This window comes from Callithrix jacchus, chromosome 14 (genome assembly GCF_049354715.1).
Source record: "Callithrix jacchus isolate 240 chromosome 14, calJac240_pri, whole genome shotgun sequence".
NCBI classification, from domain to species: domain Eukaryota; kingdom Metazoa; phylum Chordata; class Mammalia; order Primates; family Cebidae; genus Callithrix; species Callithrix jacchus.
The window spans coordinates 94,660,144-94,673,475 of NC_133515.1; the positions used below are offsets into that span (position 1 = coordinate 94,660,144).

A 13,332-nucleotide genomic window follows, 5' to 3' on the forward strand; every position below is an offset into this window, starting at 1 on the left:
CCTTTGAAGGGAACCAAACCAACCTCTATTCCCTCATTCCCTCATTGCTTCCTGCAGGAGCGTCTCACCCACTCCCTTAGACCGTGTCTGGCTCAGGGCCACCATAACAAAATAACCCCAGACTGGGTGGCCTAGACAACAAATTGATTCCTCAGAGCTCTGGAGGCAGGAAATCCCATGATCTGAGTGTCCCCAATTCAGTTCCCAGTGACAGCCCTCTTCCTGGCTTGCAGATGACTGCCTTCTCACCGTGTCCCCACACGGCAGAGAGAGGGAGAGCAAGCTCTTTGGTTTCTTCTTATAAGGGTACTAATCCGATCATGAAGGTCATCCTGTCCTCATGGCCTCTTCAAAACCTAACACCTCCCAAAGGCCCCATCTCCAAATACCTTCACATTAGTAGGTGGGGCTTCAACATATGAATTCGGGGAGACACAATTCAGTCTGTAGCAGCCTTGCCCAAAGGCAGGGGGTAGACCAGCCCATGGCCTCAGGATGGCTGGTACTACCTGGACAGCATCTCAGGCTCGCCACAGCCCATGGCCCCATGAAGTACATTTCTCTAGCGTCTCCCCGACTGGTCCACCCCGCAGCCCATCCATAGTTGTGTAATCTCAAACTCATCCTGGGAACCTCTCTCTCCTTTACTTCCCACCACCCATTTAGTCAACAAACACCAACAATCTAACTTCATAAATAGTACTCGAATCTGTCCACCTCCTCCATCCATGAATAAATAGCACCTGGTTCTGAACACCCCACCCCTCTATTAGGCTCCTGTGACAGCCCCATTTACCCTCACACCTCCAAATCATGCTCCACAGAAACTAAGGGAGCTTTGAACGCCCAGATCCGAGTATGTCATCCATCACTAAGAAGCTTTGGTGGCTCCCATTGTGCTTAGGCTGAACAGCAATAGATTCCCTCTGCATTTCCAGTCCCACCTGCATGCCTCTCCCTCCCTGCACTTCGGCTCCTGCTTACTTACCTCAAGTGCCTGGGTTGGCTCCTCCCAAACCAGGGCCTTGGCTCAAGCTGCTCCCCTACCTGAATACTCTTTCCCACCTTCTTCTGCTTCCACCTCAGAGCAGCCATTACTCTCTCCAGGAATCCTTTCCTAACCACTCTGACTAGGTCAGTTCCTCCCAATAGAGGCATTTATAGCAATTTTCATAGTTGCAATTTTATAGCTATCGGTGTGATTTTAAAAATCAATATCTAATTTTCTACCAGACCGATACTCACTGAAGACCTGCACATTAGCTATATATTGTTGTGTAACAAATTATCCCCAAAACATAGCAACTTAAAACAGCAAACATTTATTATCTCACAGCTTCTATTGGTAAGAAATTTGAGGGCAGTTTTGCTGAGTGATTCTGGGTCAGGATCTCTCACGAGGCTGCGGTCAAGACGTTGGCCAGGGCTGCAGTCATCTGAAGGCTTGACTGGGGCTGGAAGATCCACTTCCAAAATGGTCATAAGGGCTTCTCCATAGGGTGGCTTGAGTATCCTCACAACATGGCCACTGGTTTCCCCCAGAAAACAAGAACTCACAATGTCTCTAATGACTTCACTTCAGACATGCTACTCCATCATTCCAGAATATTCTCTTAATTACAACAGTCAACCTAATTCAGCGTGGAAATGGGCTATGTAAGTGCATGAATACAATGAGAAAGGGGTCATCCACAGCCATCTTGAAGGCTGCAGATCCCATCTGTCCTTGTTCGCTGCTATATCTTCAGTGCCTCACTCAGTGCCCGACACACTATAGATGTTCAAATAACAATTTTAATAAATGAAAGGGGTTTGATTAGGTTATTCAATTCAAACAGTAAGTGAGACAGGCACAGTGAGCCTCTCCACCCCCCTTACCATTTCCTGCAGAGTCTCAGCAATAACTAAGTCCCATCTTTTGCCTTGCCTGTAACGGCCCCAGAGACTGAGGATCAGAGTCCTACTCAGAGGGCTGGCCACAGTCAGCTCTCACCCCCATGTGCACCCTTGTTGCTGAGTGTGCATTTCCTGAGGGTGTGCCCTGGCAGCTGATCGCTCCTCAGACATTTGGATCAGAGTCACACGGGTTGAGAGAACTGGAAGGCAGTGGCATCACCTTATTTGCTTGTTCCTCGTCAGCTGCCTTCCAATGAGGGTGTGGTGAGCTGCGCAGACAGCTCTGTCAGGGGCCTGCTTTTGGTGGCTCTGCTGGATTACAAGTCTCCGTCACTGAAGAATGAGGGAAGCAGCTGACACTCCAGCCTGCACACCGGTTGTCTCTGTGTGTGTGTCTGCCACTGAAAACTGGCTCTTCAATAATGCATGGGGCTATTAGCACCAAGCTGAGGATGACTTGCTCCCTCCCAGCAATCAAAGCTGCCCTGCTGTCTGGGAGCCCAGTCAATGATCAGATTTCATGGGCTCCTTATAACTGTTGCCCCTTCATATGAGATTAGAATGGACTGTTTCATGTCCAAGGATGAAAGCAGCAAGGATTTGGGAGAAAATCTGGCTTCCCAGAGAAGTCAAAATGCTTCCATTTCATTACAAATGGATGCATGACACGGCTAATAGCTCCTGTGAGAGGGAACACGGCAGGACCAGCTGTCTCCACCAGCTTCTCTCGGAGGCCAAGTAAAATGTGTAAGATGCTGCATCAAGGAAGCCGCTTGATTTCCTTATGTCCGGGGCATCTTTCAGAACATAGAGGCCTGCCACAAGTCCCTGGGAAATTCACCTTTATTCTGCTGCATTAGCAAAGTTTGGAGCAATCCCCTGAGAGGCCACTGGGTGGTTGGACCCAGGACTGCTGGGGAGAAGGCGGCTGCAGCCAGCAGCTGACATCACATTAATAGCTCCTCACCACTGTACATGCTCATATGTCCAGTACTTTGCATACAGTAAGTACCTCTAATCCTTGCAGCAACTGCAGTATATTATTAGATCTTGCTACAGTGAAGAAACTGAAGATCAGAGAGCTTAAGTGATCTTGTCCAGGCCACCCAGCTAAGGAGTACTGGAGCCCAGAGTGAAAGCCCAGGGCTGTGCTCATGCCCCTGTACCAGCTGCTCCCCCAAGTCCCTCCAGAAGCAAAGACAAATCCAGTAGCAAAAGGGAGAGTCCCTGGAGGAGCTGGCCATTCCAGTTACAGGAGAGAGGTGGGGCATGTGGTCGACACCAGGACGGAAACCCCAGGTCTGGCTTCGGAGGCTTCCCATAGTCAGGCTCAGCTGGCGTTGCAGCCACCTTTAGTGTCTTCTCCTGAGAGCTCTCTCCTGCCTTGGCTGGGACACGGATTTCTTCTGGCTGCTGGCCCTGAGCCCCAGGGTGGATCATCTATCCTCTCTGGACTTGCTTCCATCATCTGTGAATTGCAGGCAATGACGCCTCCTTAGTGGCAAGACAGTGTGAGAGATGCTTGGGCCTCATAGTACAGTGGGATTCTCCTGACTCATCCCAGCGAGTGCCCGCCTCAGTCCACCTGCCCATGCCTTCCCTTCCTCTGCAGTAGCTTTTCCTGCCTCATCTATGGCCCCACAGTCTGGGACGCTTGGGTCCAAACTCCTCCTCCCTTTGAAAGCTCTCCATGTCGGCTACAGCCTGGACGGGCGGGGTCTCCTCGTCTCTAGTGTTGTGAGATGAGGTCACATATCACCGGCTTGGCCAGGAGCCTCGAGAGGCAGAGTCTGGGTCTCTCCACTCCCACCTCCCACCTGTGCCCCCAGATCCCCTGTATCTTCCTGGGCATCCAGCCTGAGTGGGCCGCAGCAGGGCTGATGGTGATTTTGTAGACTTGGCTTCAGAGGGCTGAGTGGCCTCTGAGACAAAGGACAATCCCTCCATCCATCTCCCTGCCCCACTGGATGGAAGGACGCCTCCTGCAGAGTGAGCACAGGCCAAGGAGTCAGAGGCAGGTGCTGATGGAACCCTCAGAGAAGAGTCCTCCCTGCCCACCTCCCCTGTCCAGGCTTGGACACGTCTATGTCCCTGACAGACCCAGAGGCACAGATGCCATCGGGAGGCTGACCCTCCCTCCTGACCCTCTCACCAGATCAGAGCCCTCGAGGGTGGACTGTGTCTGGTTCATGTCCATGTGCCCAGGGCCAGCCTCATATCTGCACTGGGAGATGCCCCACATGTGGCGAGTGTTAGACCTAGTCAGGGTGATGGGGGACCAGGATTGAGGCCTGGCAATGTGGAGGGTGGGCTTCTCAGGCAAACTCAGAGACAGGAAAAGTTGGGTTGGCAAGGCAGAAGGGGACCGGCGATTGGGCGTGTTTGCAGATCACCAACCTTCAGTTCCCCCCACCTCAGATTCAGAGGCAGCTTGATATGTGCTGCGTGGAGGAGCCACGGCCTAGAGACGGTGCCGTCACTAACGTCCCGGGAACCCCACACACACAGCCCTTCCCTGGGACTCAGTTTCCTCACTCACACCGGGAGATAGAGTAGAGGTTCTCCGCAGCTCCCCATCGCCTCTCACAGAGTGGCTGTTGTGAAATTCCCCACACTGTGCCCAAACCCCTAACCACAGGCAGTGGAGGCCCCAGGCCTCGGCATGCTGTCAGGCTGAGGAAAGCTGGCTGTATCCTTCTAGAATTCCCTCCCTCAGTTCTTCCCATCGCTCCCAGCTCCTTGTCCACCTGCTGGGCAGTCCTGTACCTGGGCCTGTCGGGACAAAGGCATGCCCAGGCCAGCAGCTCTGCAGAGATCAGGAAGGAATCACCACAGGGATGCATCTGTTTGTGCCTCTGCTTCCAAAGCTACTTGTGGATGGAAGTAAATGCCTTGGCTCTGTTATCAGGGACAGTGAAGGGCGTCTGTGTACTTCAAGGCTGCACATATAGGAGCCGGCACCCTGGGACCCTTCCCTGTCTGCTTTGGATGGGGCAGAAGGCCTGACTGAGGAAGTGGATCTGAGGAGGAAAGTCTAAACAGACATCATTGAATGAATGTGAATTATTCCTCTTGATGCACTTACGGGCTCCAGTTTGCCTTCAGCCAGGACACAGAAAGGAATCTTTGCCAGGAAGGGGACTGGAGCTGGGATTAGGAGGGCCGAGCCTGCTCTGGTGAGCTCCGTGGGCCTGGGCCTGGCCTCCACCTCCTTTCCACACCTGGGAAGTTCTGTACGTGGTGCTCTCTGGGGTCTGGGCCGATGGCTGCATCCACCGACAGACACAAACAGTTCTAGTCACCTGCCATGGGAAGGGGCGCGATGCCCATCTCTTCCTAGGAGAGCGTTGCAGAGCTTGTGCTGCACAGAGGGTGTTTGACGTCTCTTGGTCCTCTCAGACCAGTGAGGTTGGGCTACCTGCATCTGCCCGCCAGGTGATCACTAGTTTCCGGCTTAGGTAAGCATTACTTTAGCACTGCCGGTGGGTTCCACAGAGGCCGGGCATTTTCACACAGTATTTCATGATATCCTCTCAGTCCTCATTATCTCCCAATGAACCGGGTCCTGCCCAACACAGGCCGGGGTCCCTGCTTCCCCTCTGCAGCTGCTCCATCCGCCAGGGACTTCACTCCACCTGTTTCTCTTTCAATAGTCAAGATAAAAACACCAGGTGAGGAAGTCTCATCCGTCCTTCAAGTGTTAGCCAAATGCCTCTTCCTCCAGGAAGCCTGCCAGACTTCTCTCTCCCTGTCATGTACACCTGTGCTTGCATCCTGGCCAGGCCCTTGTCACCTTTGTGGCTATGGAGTTATCTGTACAGCTGACTGCCCCCTGGAGCTCCCCCAGGGCACCAACCCTGAGTCTTTCCTTCCCCAGCGCCACCCCCACCCCCACAGGCACGTGTTGAGTGAATAGGTGAGAGTGCTCCTGGTCTGGCTGACACCTTCCTTGACGCTAAAGACACAGAATAAAGGGTTAGAGACTTCAAAGCGATTCCTTAACCAGCAGGGAGACCACAGCAGGGGGCAGTGGATGACATTACTTAAATATGAGGAGAGTACCGGGCACAGGAGTGCTTCTCAAGAAGGGGGCTCTTCCTGGGAATCCAGCCTGAGTAGGCCGCAGCAGGGCTGACGGCGATTTTGCTGACCTGGCTCCACAGTGTTGAGTGGGCTCCAAGTTAAAGGACAGTCCCTCCATCCATCTCCCTGCCCCAGTGGACGGAAGGACTGTGGGGGGCAGCAACAGAAGCTTGTGGCAGGGACGAGGGCTGTAGGCCGCTGCAATGCTCCCTGCCAGCCCCAGTAGATGACCCTTCCAGCCTGGGGGAAGCCCTGCCTACCTCCCCAGGCCTCCAGCAAACTGCTTGTGGCCCAGGAACCTCAGGGGGTGTCTCCAGTGGACACCCGTTGTGTCTTGCTGGAGCCCCGTTCCTAAGGGAGAGGCAGCCAACAGCTTGCTGGGAGATTGTGAAGAAGACAGCTGGTGGGGGTGGCTCCTGCTTTCTAGATTACTCAGCGTTTTACTGGAAAACACACTGGTTGTTTTTGCACAGTCACAGCCAGCACCCACAGCCTGTAGTCACAGAACGTTCTGGGCTCACCCTTTCCTCTGGCCTGGGGAAGTGGGGCTCAGCGCAGAGCCATACCCAGGGGCACATGATGTTCTACTCTGAGGCCAGGGCTCAATGAGGAGTGGAGCGCCCCGGCCTGCCTGGACTCCAGCCCGGACCTCCCACACAAGGCTCATTCATCTATGCCCAGGACTCTCAATGAACCCTGGCCCCAGCCTTGCTCCCGTTACTTGCTGAGCCCCAAGCCTTCCCATGCCTCCTGCTGTGGGGACCAGAGGTTGTGAAGACCCACTCTGGAACCAGGGTGTGCTGCTGACTCAGGGTGATGAGGTTCCCTGAGGAGGGAGTGAGCCCCAGCCACCCATGGGAGTGTCTTCCAAGGGGATGGAGGTGTGGGGAGACCAGGGCAAGCCCTGAAGGGTGTCAGATGTGGAGAGGGACAGAGATGAGGGTCCACATCCAGGCCTCTCCTGGGATGGGCGTGGTCTCTCCAGGGACAAAGCTGTGAGCGAGGAACCATATGATGGAGCATGGGAGAAGGGGTGGGGAGTTCCAAGGAGGCTCAGCCAGGACCCTGGGGCTGCTGTCTTCCCAGCCTGACTCGTTACTCACGGGGGCTCCTGTTCCTTCACCCAGCCCTGTCCCTCTGTCTGTAAGATCTTTGACCTCACAAACATACTCCGCCCCCTTCCAGAGAAGGACATCACCAAGTGTGCCCTCCAGTGGAGCCCCTGGAAGCTCAGAATGTCCCTCAGTGTGGACACTGCTCCTGGCTTGGGAAGCTAGATGCACCCCACCTCCCCTCCTGCCCTAGTGCAGAGGAAGGAAGACTGAATCTGGAGTCCAGCAGACATAGATAGGGGTCTAGTTCCTGATTCGGACACATCTAGGCACTCATTTCCTCAGCCACACTCACAAAAACGCACACGAGGGCCCATCACGGGGGGAGGGAGAGCATTGGGATAACTAGCTAATGTGTGTGGGGCTTAACACCTTGGTGATGGATAATAGGTGCAGCAAACCACCATGGCACACATGTACCTGATGTACCTCAGTCTCCTGATCTGCAAAATGGGGAGAGAACCACACTAAACTTGAAGTTTGTGGTGAAAGTCAAGGAGATCCACGCGAGTGGGTCCAGCACTGTGCCTGGCACGTAGTAGGTGCTCACTAAATACTCATTTACAGTCTTTTCCCCTACCTGTCCCAACTTTTTCTTCTCTAGTCAGTGACTGGGACAGGAGTCCATTCTAAGAACCTCTGCCTGTCCTCAGAACTCCGTGGCCGATGTGGGCTGTATGACCCCTCTGTGCTGGGAAGGTGCCTCTCAGGACACTGACTTGCCCATGCCCAGGCTCCTGGTGTCCGTAGAGAAACGGGTGGGACCTTTGTGAAAATGGCACTCCAGATGTCCGGGAGTGGGAGGGGCCTGGGAGGAGGGAGAACCAAAGGTCCTCACTGTTTGTTATTCCACCTGTTTGTTTTCCCCTAATCCCCAGCCCACAGGGGGCCGCCACCTTTATGCTCACTCCCCAAGCGGGCCCAGCTCAGGGGCAGAGGTCGAGCAACACAGGCTAATCAGGCCACCATCATGGTTGACCTCTGTGACCAGGGGGTCCCTGCAGTCACCATCGGGAAAGCGCCTGCCCTGGGGACAGAGTCTCTCCTGCCTCCTGGGGTCAGAGGCCTGCTCTTGCCGGAGGATAAGGAGGTACTTGGGCAGTGGGTCCCCTCTGCTCCCATTAGGGGCCTGGGAGGCATTTCAGGGCTCTGTCCTCGGCCGAGTGTGGACTCAGCCAAACACCTGAGCAGGAGGGACATCATCTTGTTGCCTTTAGGGCTTGGCTGAGCTCAGGGTTGACAGCGTTTTCTGATAGAGGCCCGCTGACACCTCTAACATGTCACTCCTTAACAAGGTCTTCCTTGTGCCAGGGCTTGAGTGGAGCTCCGGGGAGTGAGAGGAAGGGGACCTGGCAGGTCCATGGGAGGCGAGGGTGAAGACAAAGCGGTGACGACAGATGGGCCAGTCACAAATGCCAGGGGAGAGCCGCGGACCGTGCCGTTTCACCCGGACCTTGAGAAACAGAATTTGAATACTGTGAAGATTAAAAATGAAACAAAACACCACAGGAGCAAAGGCCCTGAGTGAGGCTGGCCCGAGTGTCTGGTCAGCGGGTGGGCATGGAGTGCCCATCCCCCCAGGAGAAGCCAGGCTGGGAAAGAAGGCTAGAAGCGGCCAGAAAAGTCGCAGGTGTCAGGTGATGTTTGAATTGATTCTCAGGACTAGAGCACCAGCTCCGAATCAGGGAGTGGTCTGAGCAGAACTGCCTTCTGGAAGAGGCCTGGAAACCGCTGTTGCAAAAATTCTATCAGTGAGAAAATTATGACGGTGAAAGCGATCTGAGCGAATCTACCCTAATCTCCCCTTTCCCTTCATTATGTCCGGGATATTGGACCGAGCTAACTTTGGGAGACATTTAGGCTGCAGTTTAAATCGTAAAAGGCCTTGTCCAAAACTCAGCTGCTTTTGTGAAGCTAATGAGAGGCCATCAGGCTTGCGGGAGGATAGTAGCCTGACTCCTGCTAAGGCACAGACGTAAAAGCCTGCCAGCCATGATGCCAGCGGTTAGCAATGACTCCTGCAAATCATGCCAATGTTGTGAACCGAAGACTGGCCTCCTCAGATATCTCTCCAGGTTTTCTGCATGTTTTACACCCATGGCTCCACCTGGACCCTCCAAAACCTTGCCCCTACGGCCCCGCCCAGAAGTGATTCAGCACCCAGGAGGACAGCTTCCACCTCCAAAGATTTCATCTCCGCCCCACCAATCAGCAGCAAGGACCTGTAACCTGGCCACCCCACCCCTTTCCCCACACTGCCTTTGAAACACCCTAACCTACAAGCTGTGAAGAGGATTTGAGTACTGACTGTCTCCCACGTGGCGTGGCAGGCCTTGGGTCTGTTAAACTCTTTCTTTACTGCAATTCCACGACCTTTCTTCATGCAGTGGGTGGGAAGAACTCCTCCTGTGAAGACAGCCCGGGGTGCAGGGTCTGGATGGGCGGAGCGGCACCTGGAGAGGGCTGTGAACCCTCTGTGAACCTTCATGTGGCTAGGTGAGGGCTGCAGCCAGACCGGCGGCCTTGTCTACCTGCAGGACCCACCTGAGCCCTCAGTGAGACACAGGTTTCTAAAGCCAACCCAGCCGGGATGCAGAGGCCTCCCTTTGGAGAGCTGAGCTCCTGTTGAACCTCCGGCACTGCCTGCGGCCCGCCCAGAGCTCCCATACCCACCTGACTCATCTTTCCAGAACGGGCCCAGCTCTGCAGAGATGGCAGCAGCTCCTCCTGACAGCTGAGAGCCAACTCCAGGCCTCCTCGGCTTTTCCCCAGCAGATCCCAAGGCCCAGGCACCAAGTGACTCTCAGCTCTTCTTGGCGGGCCCAGCCCCTCTTTGTCTTGGGGTTTTTTTTAACTTTTTATTTTGGAGTCATTTTAGATTCAGAGACAAGTTGCAGCGATAGTACAGAGAGTTCGTTCCCGTGTATCCTCACTCAGCCTCCACTAATGTTAATGTCTTATATAACCAGGGTGCGATCTCAAAGCAAAGAAATGAACATTGAAACAATACTACTAATTCAACTACAGACTTTGTTTGGATTTTACCGGTTTCTCCTTAGGGGACATTACGCTGTCATCTTCCTGGTCTGGACCCAATCCCGGTTGCCATGTTGCATTTAGTCATCACGTCCTTTGGTCTCCTTTCATCTGGGACAGCTTCTCAGGGTTTCTTTGCTTCTTATGACCTTGACAATTTTTTTTAAAAATTGTGGTAAAATAGATACATAACATAAAAGTTGCTATGTTAACCATCTTTAAGTGTACAGTTGGGTGGCAGTAATCTCATTCACAATGCTGTGAAACCATCATCACCATTTCCAAAACAGAGACTCTGCCCATTAACCAGTAACTCACCACTCACCTCCTCCCACGTACCTCTCTGTTGCCCAGGCTGGCGTGCAATGACACGATCTTGACTTACTGCAACCTCCACCTCCCGGGTTCAAGCAATTCTCCCACCTCAGCCTCCTGAGTAGCTGAGATTACAGGCGCCTGCCAACGCGCCCAGCTAACTTTTTATATTTTTTAGTAGAGATGGGGTTTCGCCATGTTGGTCAGGCTGGTCTCAAACTCCTGACCTCAGGTGATCCACCTGTCTCGGCCTCCCAAAGTGCTGGGATTATAGGTGTGAGCCACCGCTTCTGGCCCCAGGTACCTCTTAAAAGGCTCAGAGGAGCCCCCACCCCAGCCTCATGCCCAAGAAAGAGGTCTTGTTGTTTCTGGCCAGAATTGGTCCTTCTAGAGCCCAGAGCTACACAAAGAAGCCTGCAAGGGTGCCACCATGGGCACCCTCCCTTCCTTTTGGTGCCCGTGGTGGGCACCAATCCTTGATCCTTAGCAAAATGCATACTCATTAAGGATAGAGAAAAGTAGAAGCCCCCATCCTGCCCCCTTCTTCTCCTGTCCGTGTGTGTGTGGTATGTGTGTGTGTATGTGTGTATGTTTGTGTGTGTATGTGTGTGTTTGTGTGTGTGTGTGTGTGTGTGTGTTTTCTGAGATGCTCTGTTAGGGTTGAAATGCAGTGGTGTAATCACAGCTCATGTAGCTTCAACCCCCTCGGGATTCAAGTGATCCTTCAGCCTCAGTCTCTGAGTACCTTACACACCACCACACTCAACTAATTAAAAAATTTTTTTTGTAGAGCCTTGGTGTTCCTGCATTGCCCAGCCTGGTCCTGTACTGGATTCTTAACAAAGGCTGAGACACCCTAAACAAAGCTACTGACAGCTCCCTGGCTGAGGTCCAAACACCCAGCACTAGCATTTCTCTTTGTGGGGTCAATGCAGGGTTCTCAGGGGAGTCTACCCAGGCAAGGCACCCTAGACAGAGGTGCCCACTGCCCACCGGTGCCAGCTCTTATGGCCATCATGGTAGTCATGCAGAGGAGAGTATCACTCTGCGTAACTGCAGTCCCAAATTGGAGATGCCATCAACAGGCTGAATCCAGGGCACAGTGGACACAGAACGGCCCAAAAGCCAGGTGTCTGAGCCCTGGGCCCTCACCGTGGGTATCACCTTCTGCCACCTTGTAGCAGGCCTGGGACAGCAACGTGCCTGGCTTCCTGCCCCCGAGGCCCTATCCTTCTGACCACCATCTGCAGGCTCAGCCCTGCCGCAGATTCAGACACTCAGGATCCAGGCATCCATTACCAGACTCTGTCATCGGGCTGCAGCCACCTGTCCAGACACTTGTGCACCCCAACGGGACGTGCTTGCTGCTGCCACACCTGCTGCTGAGCCACCAAGCCCTGACTCCACCTGTCCGGCTGGCCTTCCTTCTATCACTGGCTCCTCCCTCACCACCTGCCTCTGGCTCTAGTCAGGGCTCCTGGGGGTCTCTTGGGGAGGTGTAGCTGCCACGTCCGCAGGTCAGGGTGAGCTGAACCTGGGCCCACTCTTGCTCCTCCTTGGAGCAGAGGACATGACACCTTCTTAGCAAGGGAAGGGCTTCCCTGTCCCCGGGGCATCTGTCCACCCTGTGACTGGCACGCAATGCTGTTTCTCTCCAGCGGGAGTGCCTGCTGGGTGGTTAGTCCCCCAGGGCCTCTGTCAATTGACTTCAGGGCCAGACCAAATCTGGTCATCTACTTAACATTTGTCACTGAGACCTGCCTTGGCCAATCCCTGGAATGACATCTGGGGACACAGAGGTAGAAAGGCCACACTGCCCCCAGGCTGCTTGCTGGCTGTGCACTGACAGGGACAAGGAGACCAAGCGCCCCGGTGCTGGCCTGCCTTCCCAGTCTCTGAGGGCTGTCAGAGAGACCCCAGCCCACCTCGGCTTTGGGGCCGCAGGATCTGCCTCCTGTCCTTCCAGAGCCTCCTGTTCTTCAGAGCACAAGCTTTGGAACCAAACCCACCTGCCTTTGAAATGCAGACCTGCGGCTAATTTGCTGTATGACCTGGACAAGTGTCTTGTCTTCTCTGACACTCAGCTTCCTCATTTGCAAAGTAGAGATAATTATTTCCATCAGTGTGGTTGTAAGGTGGGGTTGTCTTCTAGAAGATGCTTCCTCCCCTTTCCCTTGCAAAACATGCTTCTATAACTCTTCATGGCACCAAAACTTTACCAATATATGCAGAGCCTGTTTCTCTCTGAATCCAATTTAGCTTTCCCAGTATATTGACCAGCTTATCCCAGTTTGCTCAGGAATTCCCTGGTTTTTACACTGAAAGTCCCGGGCCCTGGGTAGCCCCTCAGTCCTGGGAAACCAGCATGGTTGGTCACCCTATTTCCCAGCCTCTGCACCTACTGATCCCCACCAGGAAAGCCCAAATTATTCACACCTCCATGTGGCCATCCCTCCTGACCTCCAGCCTTCACAAATGCTGTTCCCTCCACCCCAATGCCTTTCCTTAGCTTTGACTGTCAAAAGCCAATGCATTGTTCAAGTCCAACTCCTTGGTGGGGGCTTCCCGTCCCTGCCCTGGAGTCAGAGCTCCCTCCTCCATCGCCCTGGGGCTCACTTTGAAGCTCCAAAGGGAAGGGCCCCAGGGCTGGGTCAGGGCATGGATCCCCCTGAGTGTGCAAAATGCCAGAATCAGTAACTGGCACAGCTCCAGCTGCCTCCCTCTCCTCACCCAACCGTGAGCAACACGAGGGCAGACGCGGCTGGTTTTACCCCAGGTTACGCCTCCGGTGTTCAATAAATGCCGAATTTCTCCTCCAGCTGTGCTTGCCGGCTCCTCCAGCCTCATGCTGTTGCTCTGTCACCCCAGGAGCCAGGAGGAGCCAAGGCCA

At 54.1% G+C, this 13,332-nt stretch overlaps 1 long non-coding RNA gene across 1 annotated transcript; it reads right to left on the reverse strand.

Moving 5' to 3' along the window:
* Positions 1 to 1,306: 1,306 nt before the first annotated feature.
* On the reverse strand, positions 1,307 to 9,896 carry LOC144579179 (uncharacterized). The gene is made up of 2 exons (XR_013526147.1): positions 9,765 to 9,896; positions 1,307 to 8,544 (listed from the first exon to the last, which is right to left on the reverse strand). It is a non-coding gene; the product is annotated as an uncharacterized LOC144579179 (long non-coding RNA).
* Between the last annotated feature and the right edge of the window lie 3,436 nt (positions 9,897 to 13,332).